Below are 18,375 nucleotides of genomic sequence, written 5' to 3'. Positions count from 1 at the left end.
ACCTTGCCTCAGGTAAAGGAGTTTTAATATTAAGGGAGGCAGACTGGATGATATTTTAAACTTTTTAAATCATTGTCACAAATTATAAGTGGTAAATGTGTGTATCAACTGGGATTATAGCTCAGTGGTGGAGTGTTTGCCTAGCTTGCATGAGGCTCTGGGTTCAATTCCCAATACCAAACAAAACCCAAATGTGTGTATCAGTGGTCTTTATATATACAGTCACAATGTAAGGGATAAGACATAAACAGTGACATTAACCTTCCTCAAGTTAGTATGAATTTTGTAGTGTTCACTAATTATTAATTAAAATACTGATAAATACAGGTGTAATCAGAAGTTAGCCATTTTTTCTTTTTGTTTTTAAACAAGTCTCTTTTAGCATTGTAAAATAAACTTTCTTTCAGTTCTTATTTTTTCCCTTTCACTGGTACTAGGGCTTGGCTTACTAGGCAGACACTCTACCACTTTGAGCCACACTCTAGCCCTTTTTGCTTTAGGTTATTTTTTAGATAGGGTTTCACATCTTTGCCCTGGCACCTTTGGAACATAATCCTTCTATCTGTGCCTCACATTTATCTGAGTTTACAGACATAGACTGCCATGCCTGGACCTTTTGAGATGGGGGTCTTACTAACTTTTTGCCCATGCTAGCCTCCAACCAGAATCCTTTTAACCTTTGCCTCCCAGGCAGCTGGGATTATGGACATGAATCACCATGCCCCAGTCTTATTTCTTTAAATACTGATTTACTGAAGAATTATGGCACAGGTGAGATTTTCAGTAAATACAGAGAATGTAAAATTCAGAGAAAACTTAGAAATAAGCACCTGAGAGCAAGAATCATTTATCTACACAACTTGGACTGGTCAACTTTTATTATTGCATTGGGGGTATGTTGTAACATTTACAATATCTCATAGCATCAACTTTTTAAGGAATGTATGGGAACACATCTGACGAGTGCAGTGTGAAGTCATGAACAAATTTACTCCCACTAAATATAAAGCTAGGCAAATTAAGTACAATTACAATCGGAAGTGAGATTTTTAATTTTTGTTTTTAAATTTAATATAAAATTTAATTCCTTATTTATATTAAAGAATTATGTTCATTAAAGAATTATGGCATGGATCACATTTTTTTTTTTTTTTTGGTGGTACTGGGGTTTGAACTCGGCCTCATGCTTGCTAGGCATGCACTCTTAGCACTTGAGCCACTCCACCAGCCCCCATGGATCAGATTTTAATCATCATTTCAGTACTCCAGTATTGAACAAAGGCAACAACAAATTGAGATTTATGTATTGTAACCTCTTGTGAGAGTAGGTGTAATTCTCTAGAGCTACTCCAATCCCACATTCTGGCTTTGTTGGCATGAGGTTGGTGACATTAACCTGCAGCCTTTCTGTCACACACATTGTGATTTATTTGCTGTGGGAACTAAAATCACATAGCAGCAGCACTAGTAAATGTAGCACGTATTTTAGGAAGCATAGCTTTGCTAGAGCCAGTGGTGGGAGTGGTGGAACAACCATAAATGTAACCTAGTAGGAAGATCCTGGAAATAAAAGAACCAAAATGAGATGAGGCCTACACACATTGCTATCTGACTAGGATAAGACTAATGTTCAGACAAATTGAAGAAGAGCTCATTGAAAAGGAATTACTAAGGCAGATTGGAGAACTTTTGAAATTTGTGCTCATCACAAACACAGATGCTCTCAAATATATAAAAGATGGGGAGAAACCATTATTAACTGATGGACTAGGTCCAGATAGTATGATAAATATGTTCTAATAAAAAGGAGCTATTTAAAGAACAAAGTGAAATACAATGACAATGAATCATCACAGCAAATCTCAGCTAAGAAATTCAAACAATAAGAACAAGCACCAAGTAGAGTGACATCAGTAACATTCAGTTAATGAAACTAAAAAACCAAGTGACAGAGCAGCATATTCAACAGACCTTTCTTCACCCATGGACACAGTAACAAAAAGTCACTAAAATACTTAATGTGAAATATCTGTAAACCCACATGGGCACAAGGCCAACAAGGTAGAAGCTGAGTGAGAAATTTGGGATACTGTTCACTCTTCGAGAGACACACCAACTTCCAAACTACATAACATGGCATGTTTAGGAAGGAAAAGGAGTAGAACATATGCCCCACTGACATTTAGAGAGGTCACCCAAGGGACTGATTTCTATCTTGCCTGTACCCAGGTAGTGACAGGAACTAGTCACCCAGGTTGGAGGATTTGGGAAAACAGACTTCAACATGCAAGATAGCATGCAGTTCCTCAAATAGACAATAGGTGAGGCTCTAGAACCATGATGTAAGACACCACCAGTGAGGCTGCAGTGCGAGACATGAAGAGAAGCTTCTGAATAGAAACCAGTAGATTTCTATATTCCAAACCCAGAAAGGACAAAAAACCCCAAAGGCTTGACAGGTCTACAGAATCTGCCCCGCCTGTATGAAATTAAGTTGCAAAGAGTGGGAAAGTTATCTGATTTTTAATGACTGGAAATGCCAACCAAATCAAAGAAATGGAGATGAAAAAAAAATTATATATCTATATCTATACACACACACACACACACAAAGAAACAGGTCACCAAAACATAAAAGAATGAATCAAGTCTCCAGAAGCTGAACCTGAAAAAGGGGCATGTAGAAATATCCAGGCAAGGAATTAAAAATTACTGTCATAAGGATGAAGACTAAGTTAAAAGTACAGTTATCAATTAAATCAGGAAAATGATGCATGAGTAAAGTCAGAATTGCCAACAAAGAGACAGACGCTCTAAAGAAAAATCAAGTTTTGTAATTATTCAATTACTGTATGGATAAATTTCTCTAGAGAGATTGACAGGCCTGGTCATGAAGAAAAAAGAATCAGCAAAGTAGAAGACAGTTCTTTCATAGTTACTAGGCAGAGAAGCAAAAGTAAATGAAGAGAAAAAGAAGTAACATGATATACCAAAAAGTAGAGCAGTATTATGTACATATATGTAAATATATGTATATAATGTGGAATTCTCAGGGATGGGAGGATACAAGGGTAGAAAGTGTCAGAAAACCTGTTTGAGGTAGTAATAACAAAAAATTTCCCCAATCTGAGGAAACAGCTGGGCATTGAAGTCCAAGAAGCTCACAAAGCTCCAACTAGTATAAATACAGGAACCTGTGCTGAGACACTGCACTCAAACTGTCAAAAGTAACAGCATTGAAATGAACTTGTGTAAGAGGGAACTGCTTTTGGGTTACCATAGGTTTTTCAGCAGAAACCTCAGAGGCTAGAAGGTAGTGGAAGGATATATTTAAAGTATTGAAAGAAAAAAATTAACCAAAAATAATACATCCAGCAAAACTTTCTTTCAAACATGAAGGAGAAACTAAGACTTCTCTAGATAAACAAAAGGTGAGATAAGGGAGTTGATCACAACTGGGCCTACTGTACAAAGTGCTATAAAGAAACCTACAAGTTGAAGTGGAAGGACAATAAGCAATAAGTAAAATTCCTGGAAAAAATAAATGTATAGACAAATATAAACTTGTGATATTATAAGTAAGTATGTCAGGTATAAGTCTGATATAACATTTTTAAAGAGTAAAACTTATAAACCTGTATTAATAGATACAAAATATGAAAATAGTAATCAGTAACATAAACAGATGTGAAATCATAGGGTTTTTATATGTAGTTGAAGTTCTTATTAGATTAAAATAGGCTGTTACTAAGACATTTTATGTAATCTCAATGATAACCACAAAGAAAATATGCATAGGATATACAAAGGTTTAAATGAAAAGAAAATCAAAATATGTCACTAAAGAAAACAAATGAAACTCAATGGAAGAACCAGAGAGAAAAGAGGGACAAAAATTCTACAAGACAGAAAGCAATTAAAATGATAATAGTAAGCCCTTTCTTATCAGTAATTACTTTAAATGTAAATGGATTAAATACATCAATTAGAAGACAAGGATGAAAAATGAAAAATAAGATATTTTCTATAAGCCACTGACTTTAGATCTAAGAATAGACATGCTCAAAGTGAAAGGGTGGAAAAAGATGTCATAATGAAGATAGCCATACTTATATGACACAAATTAGATTTTAAGACAAAAATTGTCAGATGGATGTTATGTAATGATTTAAGGATCAATTCACCAGTAAGGTAAAATGATTACAGGCATAAGTATACCCATCATTAGCGCCACCTAGATACACTAAAAAACACTGACATAAGGATAGGAAAATAGAGGCAAACCAATAATACTAGGAGACATCGATACTACATTTCCTAGAGTGGATATAACAACCACAGAATATATATCAGGAAACAGACAGCTTAGCATTCTAGACAAATTGGACTTACAAAGCATATTTACAACACTCCAGTCAACAAACGAATTGTTCTTCTCAAGCATCAATAGAATATTGTCCAAGATAGACAACATGTTAGGCCATGAAACAAGACTTAAGAAGATTGAAAGTATATAAAGTATTTTGACCATAATGGAATGTAAGCAAACAGTAATATTTGAAAGAAAACAGGAAAATTCATGGAAATTATGAATTCTTAAGCACTCAATAGGTAAAAAGAAATAACCAGGGAATTTACAAAATATCTCATGACAAACAAAAGCAACAATATAGCAGAAGCTATGAGATGTAGCAAAATTCTAAGAGGTAAGTTTATAGTGTTAAATACCTACATTATAAAAAAAATCAAAAACCACACAGGTTGGAGGTGTGGCTCAAGTGGTAGAGCACCTGCCTAGCAAGCACAAGGCCCTGAGTATAAACTCCAGTACTGAAAGAAAGAAAGAAAATAAGACCAGCCAGGCTCCGAGTGGCTCACCCCTGTAATCCTAGCTACTTAGGAGGCAAAGATCAGGAGGACTGCAATTCAAAGCCAGCTTGGACAAGTATTTCATGAGATCCTTTATTGAAAATAACTAACACAAAAAAGTCCTCCAGAGTGGCTCAAGTGGTAAAGCACCTGCCTAACAAGCATGAGGCCCTGAGTTCAAACTCCAGTACCACCAAAAAACAAAAAAACCTAAATATATCAAGTCAACAAATGGTGCTGGGAAAATTGGGTAACCATATGCATAAGAATGAAGTTGAATTCTTATCTTACACCATTCACAAAAATTAACTCAAACTGGATTAAGTATCTTTAAGGCCTAAAACTATTTAAACATGAGAAGAAATCAGGAACAAACTTATGCCTGTTGGATTTGAAAATGATTTCCTTGGTTTAACACTGAAATTACAGTTAGAAAAAAGTGATGACACTTGCTCTTTCTATGAAATGAAAGAATCAACCATTTAAAGGCACCTATGAGCTGGGAAGTAATGACAATCATATATCTAGTTAAGGTGTTTATATTCAGAATATATATATGAAAGTTCTGTAACTCAAAAAACCCAATGTGATTTTAACATGTAAAAATCTTAAGTAGATAATTTTCCAAAGGAAGATATACAAATGGCCAAAATTAAGTGCTTGAAGATATTGAACATCACTAGTTCCTGGGGGAAATGCAAATGGAAATTATAAAATCATTTAGTGTTCCTATAATAATTATAAAAGGAAAGTAAGTATTGATTAGGATGTGAAGATGTTGTCAATCTTTTACACTAATCATGGGAACATAAAATGGTGCAGCCATTATGAAAAACAATATGAATGTTTCTCAAAGAATTAAAAATTATTTTACATTATGTCCGGCAATCCTACTTCTGACTATATATCTAAAAGAAAGGAAAGTGGAATATTGAGAAGATATTTGAACAACCATGTTCACTTCATCATTATTCATAGTAGCCAAGAGATTGAGGAAATTCAGATGTCAATTTTTTAAATGAGTAAAGATTATTTGGTATACTTACAATGGAGTATTATGCCTCACAAAAGAAGGTAATCCTGTCACATGCCACTATAAGGATGAGACGAGGACATTGTGCTTATCAAGCTGGGGACAATCACAAAAGGTCAATTACTATATGATTCCACTTATATGAAGTATCTAAATTCTTAAAATCATAGAAGTAAAAATTAAGGAGCTAATTACTGGGGACAGAGGAAAGGCATTGGGAATTTATGTCTCAAGGCTGTAGAGTTTCAGGATGAAAGAAAGCCCTAGAGATCACTTGCACATCAATGTGATTATACTTAGCACTAACAAACCGTACACTTAAAACACTAAATTTCATGTTATATGATTTTACTATAATAACATTGAGAGAATCAAACAGAAATTATAGTTGAAACGTACGGTGTAAGAAATTCACTACATAGCAAGCAACAAATTCAACATGGCAAAAGAAAGTCAATGTAGTTGAAGTAAATCAATACAAGTTTTCCAATCTGAGGACCAAAAAGAAACAATATTGAGGAAAAATGATCTGGTCCTAGAGATATACACATAAAACATTATCAGTAAATTAGAAATATAAAACACTAATATTTATAAAATGTCCCCAAAATTCAAAAATTTAATAAAATATTTCTGAGTAGTCTATGGGTTCAAAAAGAAAAATCATAAAAAAGTAGAAATAAATAATGGCATTATAGTATATCAAAAATTTAAGAGAACCATTTCCCAGCTCATTTTATGAGTATATTATGACCTAGTAAGTCTTACTAAAAAAAAGAAGCTACCAACCCATTTACTTCATGTAAATAGAAGCAAAAATCTGCAAGAAAGCATAAATCAAATTTTAAAATAGAAAGTGAGGTCATTATCACATGAAATTTATTACAGTAATGCATTGCTGCTTTAACATGAAAAAATCCACTGATGTAGTTTATTTCAGTAATTTGATCGTCTCAAAGAATACAGAAAAGACATTCAATAAAATTCTTTAAATATTCGTTATCGGAAACACTGGAAAAACAAGAGATTGTTCTCAAACAGACACAAACATTTGTAGAAAACTTAATTTAATGTCATTATAATGGTAAAAATTTGTATGCTTCTAAATTAATTTTCTAGAGTTGACATTAACAAAATAAATTTGTTGGATTAAATGCCAGGAACTTATTGATGCATAATTTTGAAGACCAGAACATCCAAAATCAAGATGTCAGCACTGTTTGTTTCTTTCTTTTTAAATTGTTGTACTGGGGGTGCATTGTTACATCTACAAAAGTTCTTATAATATATCATAGTTAAATTCACTCCCTCCGTCATTCTTTTTCCAACTTTGAATTCAACTTTTGGTAGTTTCCTTTTTGATATCATGAACCAGGGAAAGATGTAAACTATTTAGTACTTTGTTGAAACTTCTGCAATGCAGTAATCCAAAATAAAGAAAGAAAGGCATACATAACAAAGAAAGAAGTGAAAATGTATGTATTCTCGGATGATTTGATCTTCTATGCTGAAAATCATTAAAAAGTTAAATAACTTCTAGAACTAATGAATGAATTTGGCAATAACACAAGATAAACTGTATATTCACCTAGTAGGAACAATCAAAAAGTGATTTTATTTATGTATTTATTTGGCTCACATCTGTAATCCTAGCTACTCCGAAGGCAGAGATTAGGAGGATCATGGTTCAAAGCCAGCCAGGGCAAATAGTTCATGTGAGACCCTATCTTGAAAATACCCAACCAGAGCAGGTGGTAAGGGAGGGTGTGGGGGCATTGTATGCACATATGAATAATAAAACAATGAGAATTTAAAAAAAATAAAATTAAAATAAATTAAAAAAAAAAAGAAAATACCCAACACGAAACAAGGGCTGGTAGAGGGACTCAATTGGTAGAGTGCCTGCCTAGCAAGCATGAGAGACCCTGAGTTCAAACCCCAGAACCACCAAACAAACAAAAAACCCAGAAGGCCCACAACAGGCCACTAATTGTTTAAAAGCCACAAACAACAAGGAAATAAAAGAATGAGGTTCGTACACCACCAAGATGTCACGAGCCAGGTGCTGGTGGCTCACGCCTGTAAATCCTAACTACTCGGGAGGCGGAGATCAGGAAGATCATAGTTTGAAGCCAGTCCAGACAAATAGTTCATGAGACTCTATCTCAAAAAAACCTATTACACTCAAAAAAAGGGCTGGTGGAGTGGCTCAAATTGTAGGTCCTGAGTTCAAACCCCAGTACTACAAAAAAAAAAAGTTACAAGGAGAACAAATTCTGGGCACATAGTTTTCACAATATTCCTTTGATCATTTTATCACAAATAGTAAAGGGCCACCAATGCTGACTAAAAAAGATAGAAAGGAGGAGTCCTGAAACAAAACTAGGGTTCACAGCTCCAAGGACGATCTCCATTCTCCCCTTTCATCCAGGACTGGCAGGCCATGAGGGAGAACTCTGGAGTCAGATGCCATTGCTTCATGATCATCAAACCCTCTAGCCATAAAGTTTGTATCTCAATCCAAATGCTCACCAGCAAAAAACAAACAAAAAACCCAACAACATAATAGATGTAAAAATGAATGTATTTAGTTTGGGCCAACACTGGGGAGAGAGATTCTCAAATTGGTCTCTGTCTTGTCCATCTGTGTTAAAACTTATAGAAAATATGAATTAAAAGCTAGGAAATGTAAATATGAAGTTTTAGCTGTGGGGCCTCAGTTACCAGAACTGAGAGAGAATATTCTCTCCTCACACCAGTAATCAGACATTTTCATTCCCAGCGTGCTATTTACTATAGACAGCTGGAGCTGAAAAAGACAATTTTTGAAAATGGATTCTGATTCCTAGAGCCCCATTACAGAGTTGTTAAATTGAAAGATATATTTTTCCTGAGCAAACTATGCCATTAAAATAGACACATTTATGTTTTTTCACAATGTCAAAATTTATTGAATAACAGTAAATTCACAAGCTACATCAGTTTCATTATTTCTGAATCACTGTGTACTCTTGAGGTCTCTTAGTTATCATGACCATAGAAAACACAAGTGCTTTATTCCATTCCCATTCTAATTGGTTTTATTAAACTCAGACAACACATTATACTCACACAATACTATACAGATTACAGAATGAGGATTAAGGTTCTGTGGGATTGAAAGCAAAGACAGCAGATTCTGTTGCAGCAGGTCACCTCAGGTGTACTGATAATGGGTTAAGGACAGAACTTCAGAGGTACATAGGCACAGAGCTGTCAGGTGCAGGTCTGGATGATGAGTGTGATTTTGGAGAGTCAGCTTGAAGTGGACTGTGTCTCATCATTAGGAGAAACAATGCTTAAGGTGAAACCTGGGGACAAATGGAAGGTCACCTTTAGGCTATCTTCTTGGGCAAGTCTCCTGACTGATGATGGGCAAGCATGCTCTGCCATCATCTAGGGGTGCTACTTCTTTTATGGCTTTAGGTGAGGGTTTATAGCTGGTTTTATTGATCAACTCAGATATCTAGAGCTTATGATATGACTTGAATTATTCGTAGGTACAGTATTTTGCTGACATGATCATTAAGATCTCTTCAAGGAATGTTTCCTATTTACCAGGGCTATATATTTGGCTTCATTTTAATGGCACTAAACTCTTCAGCAACTACATCTTCTTTGACCCCAACTTTAAATTTGCTCCTTTTTCTGGACAATATGAAAGTTTTCAAAATCCTTTTGCTCTGCTTTTGCTCCTGATTCTCACTATAAATCTGGCTATAAATAAGCCTGAAATAACCCATGCCTGAATGCCATGCTTCCTTGAAACTTCTACTGCTAAATTAGTTAGTCTGTCACCTTTAAATTCAGCCTCCCACAAATTCCCAGGACATGGATAAAACATAGATATGTTCTTTTGCCAGAATGTAATACTAAAGTCTTCTGATCTAGTTCCCAAGTGTCTTGTCTCCTGTCTGAAACCTCATAAGCAGTCTTACTGTCCGTATTCCTATTGACATTCTGGTCTTCTGAGCTCATACCAGAATTGCCCATTAAGCTCTTACAGAATTAGAAGCTTTTCCTAACTGATTCTCCAAACTTTTCCAAATTCTTCCCAAAAGCAAATTCCAAAGGCTGGTTAACCAAATATTCATATATAGTTAGAATGCTGAGGGAGGAAGGGGGGAGAGGGTGCAGAAGGAGGGCAGGGAGGAGAAATGACCCAAACAATGTATATAAATGTAAATAAATAAAAATTTAAAAAAATAAATTAAATAAATTTTAAAAACCACACTAAGATTCCACCTCACCCCCTTAGAAAAAAAATGACCTCATTTATAAGTACCAATTTTCTGCATTATTTATCTATTTGTCTCTGTGACACATACTTGAGCAAATCAACTGAAAAGGAGAAAAGATTTAATATGGCTCAAAGGTTGCCAGTGGTTCAGTCCATGGTCAGTTGTCTCCATTAATTATTAGGTTGGGGTGAGATAGAACATCATGGTGGTGAGCATGTGGTGGAATAAAACTGTTCATGTCATCATGGTCTAGAACTGGAGACAGGAAGCATTCAGGGACAAGATTTACCCTCAAAATCCTACCATCAGGGACCTACTTCCTCCAACCAGGCCCCATTTCTTTTTTAAAAATTCATTTTATTTTTTGTGGTACTGGGGAACAAACCCAGGGCCTTGTGCATGCTAGGCAAACACTAAACCACTGTGCTACATGCCAGGCTAGGCCCCAATTCGTTATTTGTCCATTTTGTTTGAACTCATAAACTCATGGATGAAATGGATATCATCATGATAGAATCATCTGTCAATAGGGCCACCAGCTAGGAACCAAAGCTTCAAACCATGAGCCCTTTTGAGACCATTTCATATCTAAAACATGATTAAGAATATATTAGATGACAATATCTAATTGTGTTAGTTAGGTTATACCAGCCACTCTTGACCCAGGTCAGAGGATTCTAATCAGGTCTTGAACCTGTACATCATGTGTGGTCTTTCAAGGATTGCAAATTAGTCAGAAGAATGCACATTTTATGTGCAAACCTTCAATATCTTTTGCCAGTGCAACCAAGTTTGCATTTAGTATTGAGATTGCATATTTAGTGAGATCTACAGAATTCCATGTTTGTCAATTGTTTATGGAAAACATTGAATGCTATTTTGAGTTCCTTCTGGTTTGTTTTGATAGCATAATGTAAGTTTTTTCATGTTAAGCCACAGGATCTTGGTTGCTACCATAGCATGTGTTACAGTTTGTATATGAATTATCCCCCAAAGGGCTCATGTGTTGAATAACTATTCCATTGATGGATACATAATTTAATGTATTATTGGGATGTGGTGGGAGGTACAGACTAGTTAGCAGTAGGTCACTGGAAATATGTCTAGGAGTGATAAACCCTGTCTGTAGCTGCTGCCCCCCTCTCTCTTTCTCTCTCTTCTTCCTGGATGCTATGGGGGAAACAATGTAATCTGCCACACATTCCCATCATAATAGTATTCTGCCTCACTTCAGGTCCAAAGCATTTCTGGTCCATTGACCAGGAGGACCATTAACTTAAACCTCTGAACCTTCCTTCCTTCCTTTAAAAGAAAAAAACAAATATAGTGGATAATAATGAAATGCATCACATCTATGCTGGAAAAAGACATAACAAAACACACTGAAAACTGTTAATCAACACAAGGTAGGGGGGAAATGGCAAGGAAGTGTATGTAGTGCAGGGGGCGGTTAGATTGACTTAAGCACAAATGCATGTACAGGTATAATACCAAGGCAAAAATCCCAGTGAACAGTGAACAGTCACCTAGACAATGAAGGACAAGAATGAAAAGCAAGTCACACTAAGGGGAGGGAACTAACTGAAGGGGGAGGGTAAAAGAAGGAAGTAACAAAGGTGAATATGGTCGATGAACATTTTAGACAAAAATGAATATAGAATGTTTAAATCCCTTGAAATCACCACAAGAAGGGTAGAAAAATAGAAGGGATGAACCAATTCGGGATATAATATATATATTCATGAAAATGTCATAATGAAATTCCCTGTATGGCTACCTTAAACAAAGATGTTTTTTCTCAAAAATTAAGGACAGAAAGGTAAAACATGTCCTGTCTCAGAGTTGGTACCAGTGGGAGTGGGGCCGACATAAGGAAAGGATGAAATATGGTGGAAGTACTATGTATTCATGTATAAAAATGGAGCAACGAGACTGAGAATGATGGATGAGGTGAATCTAAGATATATTGTAAGCACTTTTGTAAATGTCACAGTGAAGCCCAAATACAACAATAATATGCTAATAAAATATTTTTAAAAGCCTTAATTTGTTTTCTCTGGTAGTTTTTCAAAGGGATTAAAGCTAACTAACACACCACACACCTTGACTCAAGATGGTCCCTACATGATAGTTCCTTAATGTAGAGGCTGCTTAAATTATTATATTGGTGATATTTGTCAACTTTGCATATTTTGAGTTATGACAATCTGAGCATTAGAATCTAAGGAATGATTGTAAAATTGCACACTAGTGTTTGATTCATGATTTATTATCCATATAAAGTATCCTGTATTTCTAACATATGCTGGTATAGATGGCATATTTTTGTGATAATAATCTGTATTTGGGCTAATACCCTCACATGTATAATAAACTTATGATGACCATTCTTATGCCATTTTCTTGGCTACATAGTTACTTGATATTCATAATTCATCTCCAATGCATATGTGTGTATGTTACTGTACTTCCCTAAAATTCTATTGGTAATTGTATATACTGCCTATAATGCCCAGGTCCTATGAAGGTGTTTCATCTGAAGTCCTCCCAGAATGTTAGAGAAAAGGGTTTTTTTTGTTGCTGTTTCTAGTTATGTAATTTTGTATATTTTATTTTTGGTATCTCAGACAGAATATTTCCTGCTGTGGAAGTCACTTTTGTTTTGTGGGTTAGATTCATGGAATGGTTTTGGTATCCCATTGTTCACAGATCTATTGTATGTCCACTTTATCTGTTGGGGTATGTAGTTTTATCAGCTTTCAGGTAGAGGTGTGTAATTTGATCTTGGTGTATAGTTTATCCCAAATGTATTTGGACTGTTGAATGTTCTAGTGTTAAGGTGAAAAGATTGTGTGGTTTGTGGTTGGCCCTGATTTGAAAGTGATCTTGTCATGAATGTTATTTTGTGTGATCTGGATAATTATGATGGTAATTTTAATGTCTGTAATATGTCGTGCTTTCCTTAGAGATTACCTCATACATCCATGAATGAGGTTTTTGATCTTCTGGTGTACCTGTTGGTAAAACTGTCTTATAAGAGTTGTTTCTGGTACATGGTTAGTGATGCATGTGTATTTGTCTGGTTGTGTAGTATTTCTATAGTTGCTAATTTCTTTGTTTTTAAATGCTTGATTTAGGGAAGTCTACTTTAAGTGACCTCTCAAATTGTAGAATTGCAATAGCGTTTGTTGCTGTCCAGGTTACTGTTGTCTATTCTTATTGGGATAGTGGTTGTTTCAGGGATAAGTAGTGAGCCATAATAACACAAGGTTTAAATTTGGATTTTCTTCTAAGGATGAGTTTTGATTTATTCTAGAACCACGTAGGGTTATAATATTTGCTCTTTTGTCTCACAGGTGTCCTAGCAATCGACTTATGTGGTTTGTTTCTACATGGTCTGTCCTCAGATTTTGAAATTCTGCTAGACCATATGTTCCATCTTCTGCTATGTTCTGAGGTTTTTCTTGCCCATGGTTATAATTTATTACTGTCTTTTTCATTGTAATTGTCCATACCAGATGGATCTTCCCAGAAGTATCATTATCATCTCCTGGAAGCTCCAGATTGGAGTCCTGGGGTTCCAGGGTTTGATTTGTCAGTTATTATGTTATTTGAAGATCTGTTTCTCCTATGTATTTTAAGTGCTGATTGTTTGCCCTTATGTCTGTCCTGAACATTTGTGACAGGCTTTTAAGCAATATTGCAGACATGTCTTCTCTTGGTGCTCAGTGTGTTTATACTATTAGGATAGGATCTTGCAAATCTAATTTTGTATCCTTTGGGACTGTTATTGTTATTTTTTTTCTAATCTCTTGCTCTGTGAAGTACCATGGATCACAATATTTTAGCACTGTTTTAGAATATGTGTTTTTATTAGTTTGACCCTCATCCTTCTTCCTAATATTAACATTTTTAGTTAATTTTCATGTCCACTCAAGTCATTTTTATGTATAGTTTACAACTCAATAATCTACCTTACATGTGAATAATCTAAACAGGTATCATCCTGAACAGTATAATGTTATATTGAGATACAGCCAAACTTTAAGGTTAGCAGAATGAGTTTTTATTCTCTGCTCAGGCATTCCTGAAGAGAGGTAATTTTGTCAATATCATCAAATATTAATTTATTTAATTAATAATTTATTAGAAAACAATTCATAAAATTTCAACTATTTTACCAGTGGGCTATTCATCCATTGGATCATTTTTAACCAATGGAATTCTGCTGACTACACCAATTGTTATGAGGAAACTTTATCATTAACAAAATGATAGACATTTGTCTTTCTGCAATGTCAAAATGTATCACATTAAGACAATTTCAGAAGCCATATCAGTGTTAATCAGGTTTAAGTCACCAAGCACTCGTAAGTTAGCTTGGTAATCATGACCATGGCAATCACAAGTTCTTTATCCCATTCCAACGTTAATTACTAAAATCAGTAATACTCAGATCATCCATTGTACTTAACACAATGATATATAGAACCCAACAGCAGATAAAGGGTTAAAGAGGCTGCAGGATTTAAAGACTATGTACTGAAAGCAAAGGCAGAGAGCACACACTGTTCCAGAAAGGCACTACATTTGGATAACGGATTAAGGAGCCCTTCTCATGGCTGCCAAGGCACGGAGCTGTGAGCTGAAGCTCCGGATAGAAGCAGTTTGAATGTCAGCTTGGCATTTCAAGTTTAAGTGGACCATATCTCATGGGCAGGAAGAGTCATGCTTGAGCTGAAACTTGGAATAGGCAGTTCTTTCTTGGGCAATTTTTCTGGGCAAGTCTACTAAGAAGCAACTGGCTGATAGGTCTATGTGCTATGCCCTCATCTTGGGGTGCTCCTTCTCTTATAGTCTTAGGTGAAGGAATCATAACTGGTGTGGCTGGTCATCTCATGTGTCTGGTGTTTCTGTTATGATTTGACATTTTTTATTGGTGTGAATAAGTTATTCATCAGTTTGCCTTGTAGTGTTCTTTCAAATGTTGTTTTTGCTTGTTTATACGAAATGTAGAGCCATTCTACCTTGGCACTTGTACTTAAAATGGAGTAACCAGTACCAAACTTATACTTTGTAAGACCGAACAACTCAGGCCAAGGTACAATCTAAAAGCTGCAGTTCTAAACAACATGGAGTAACTCAGAGCAGGATATAGCCTGCTCTTCATAGTCTTCTTTTGATCCGTGAGAGCCAGAGCTCTGTAGCTGTGCATGGAGGAACCACAGACTGTTCTTTTTACATCATGCATTATAGAGGCAAATTTTCAGGAAGTAGCATTCAAAAGCAATTGCTAATAATAAGAGCAATGTTTGCTTAGATGATAATAAATTGGGTTAGTCAGTTCATACCACCTACTCTTGATCCAGAAGATTTCAATTAATCTATGAGTTTGTACATGGTATGTAGCCTTTGAAGAATTTGCTAGTTAGTTATCTGAATGTGAATTATGTGGCCTTAAATATCTTTTGCTACTCCAATTGAGTTTCATTTCATGTTGTAAATTCATGTTTGTTGAGTTGTATAGAATTCTTTATGTTTGCCAGTTGTTTGTAGGAAACATTGCCCGCTGTTCTGAGTTTCTTCTGCTTTGCTTCAATAACATTGTCCATTGCACAGGATTTCTTGGATTCCACTATGCCATGATGACTTAGGCAGGTCCCTATATGAAATTATAAGGGTGTGAGTATATAAGGCTATTTAGGAATTTCTATTTATTGTAAAACTGATAGCATTCTGAATTTTACACATTCTGAATTTAAGGCAAACCAAGTGATCCTAATGTCTAATTATAAAATTGCACCTAAGTGTTTGATTTATCACATATTGTTTGTACAAAATTTACTTTAGTCCTAACATACATTGTGTAGATGCTACAATTATGGGTAACATCTTCATTGTATAAAAAACTGATAATGACAATTTATGTGTTATTTGCTTATTTATGTGGTATCCTGATCTGTATAATGGGTGTCTTATAGCTAGAATTTGATATTTTTGATTATTGTGAGTTTGCGAGATATATCATTGATGTTCCTCCTGAACATTAAATTATCTGTAATGAAAAATCTCCTGATACTAATCTGAATGAGTTTATCTGTGCTATTATTACTAGTAAGAACTTTATTTAGCCTAATCAATCACAAAATATCATTTTAACATGTAAATAACATAAAAAAGTCTTCACATTCTATTTTTATACTAACTCTGAAATTCAGCGTATTTCAGTGTACTGTTCAGTGAATAGTGTATAGTACATCTATTCAGACTAGCACAATTTCAGGTGCTCAATAGTCAATCCATGTTTGTGGCGATCATATCAGACGGAAGTCACAACCTTAGAATTCTAAGAGAACTTTGGTGAATTACAGAAACCACTGATTTGAAGTCAGATCAATTAACAAATTCTACTTTTTAACTTATTACATGAGCCTGGGTAATTTGTTCAGTCTCTCTGGTCTTTAATTTCTTCATGTGTACAAAATTTTTGCAAGTCTTAGAGTTGAGTATATTACATAATTTCTGACATTGTGTTCACTTATTTTTAACAAATGAGCACATAATTCATGTTATGTCAATGTGTTGCTCGATACCTAGAACTCAGATTTTGTGACTTACAATAATTTATTGGTCATATGAGATCTTATGACAACCATTTGCCGCATTCTAGAAATATATAAGACATGAAGCCTGCCTTTAAGATGCTTGTTCTGGAATGGTGAACCTATAAATATATATGTATATGTCATTACTTATAACATATTTACAATGTAAATTGAAAACAGTTTAATGATGTTGTGTAACCTAAAAGCTGTCCAGTGGAAGAGGAGTTATTAACTGTGCCTGGGAATATAAGGGTGGACTTTATAAAGATGTTGCTTCAGCTGAATGTGTATCATACACAAGGATGGTGAAAGGGGATCATAGGAAGAAAAACAGCACTTGAAATCCCATGCCTGAGGTATGAAATTTTGAATAGAATGAGGAGATTCTACTTTTACTGTGGATAGTATTCAAGGCCCAAAGGAAAGCTTTATGATTAGAAGAGGAGTAATTAAGGTCCATAATACTCTCGCTATACTTCCCCAGAGCCGGCACGTCCTCATTTCGCCTTGTCTTAGTAAGGATTACCAAGTACCCCCATCTTTACTACTTCTCTTTTTCCTCCTTCTTCAGCTTTAGTCTATCCACAAGCATATTTCTTCTCCACCTCTGAAGCATATCTTGTCTATGCCTCAGTTCAAAGTCACCACCTCTTACTGGGACCACTATTAAAGTCTTCTAAAAGATCTCCCTTTCTCCACTCTCACACTCCTATAACCTAGTTTCTTAACAGAGGCAAGAGTCTTTTTCAAACATAGTCTTTTGGCTCCCCTTCTTATGAGACTCAGAGACTCTCTTTGTTCATTATTCTACAGTGTCCTAAGTGATCTGGCCCACGTCTTTGACTTTGCCTCATTTTATCTTCTTGTTTTTCACACAGATTTTATCCCTGCAGTCTGTTCTTTTTTAATGTCTTGAGTATTCTAAGTTTTTTTTATCCATGGCCAAGTGCTCCATCTAGATTGTTCTTTCTTTGATCTTCAAATGACTGGTTGCTTTAATTCTTCAAATCACAGGGACCATTTCCTCAAAGATGTTTTCCTTGACTATGTAGTCCAATCTAGCTTGATGGTGAAGCCACTCTCTATTTTCTTATTCTGGTATTTCATATGACCTCATATTGACATAAAGTTATTTTATCATCACTATTAATATCATTGCTATTATTATATTTAATTGTTTATTTTTCTCTCCTCCCACAAGAATGTAAGCTCTCTTCAATCATAAACCTGTCTGTCTTATTCATCTTTTTATCCCCAACATCATTTTGAGTGCTTAACAAAAAGACACTCACTCAATACTTACTGAATGGATGAATGATGCTGGATAATCCTCCATCTGTAATATTATTCTCTTTCATAGGATTTCACTAACCTTAAGGAGGAAAATAGTGTGAACTCTTGTATTTAGTGCTATAGCAGTTACAAAATACATTTGGCTATGGGGAGAAAAGCACCATCACCACCTTAAATGCCACCACTCTAGCCATGTGTTAAGTACATGACTTGATGGAGGGGAAAATATTTATTTATCCAGTTCATAGGTATTTAAATTTCAAGTACATTCTTTGCTTGCTTGCTTGTTTGTTTT

General features: G+C 35.1%; 1 protein-coding gene across 2 annotated transcripts in view; it reads left to right on the top strand.

Moving 5' to 3' along the window:
- LOC109698189 (pancreatic alpha-amylase-like) overlaps positions 1 to 18,375 on the top strand; it is a 49,215-nt gene that overhangs the window by 8,533 nt on the left and 22,307 nt on the right. The window lies entirely within an intron of this gene.

Source organism: Castor canadensis, chromosome 12, assembly GCF_047511655.1.
Source record: "Castor canadensis chromosome 12, mCasCan1.hap1v2, whole genome shotgun sequence".
Taxonomy (NCBI): domain Eukaryota; kingdom Metazoa; phylum Chordata; class Mammalia; order Rodentia; family Castoridae; genus Castor; species Castor canadensis.
Note: the sequence above shows the minus strand (reverse complement) of the source record. Positions and strands in the feature narration are given on the sequence as shown.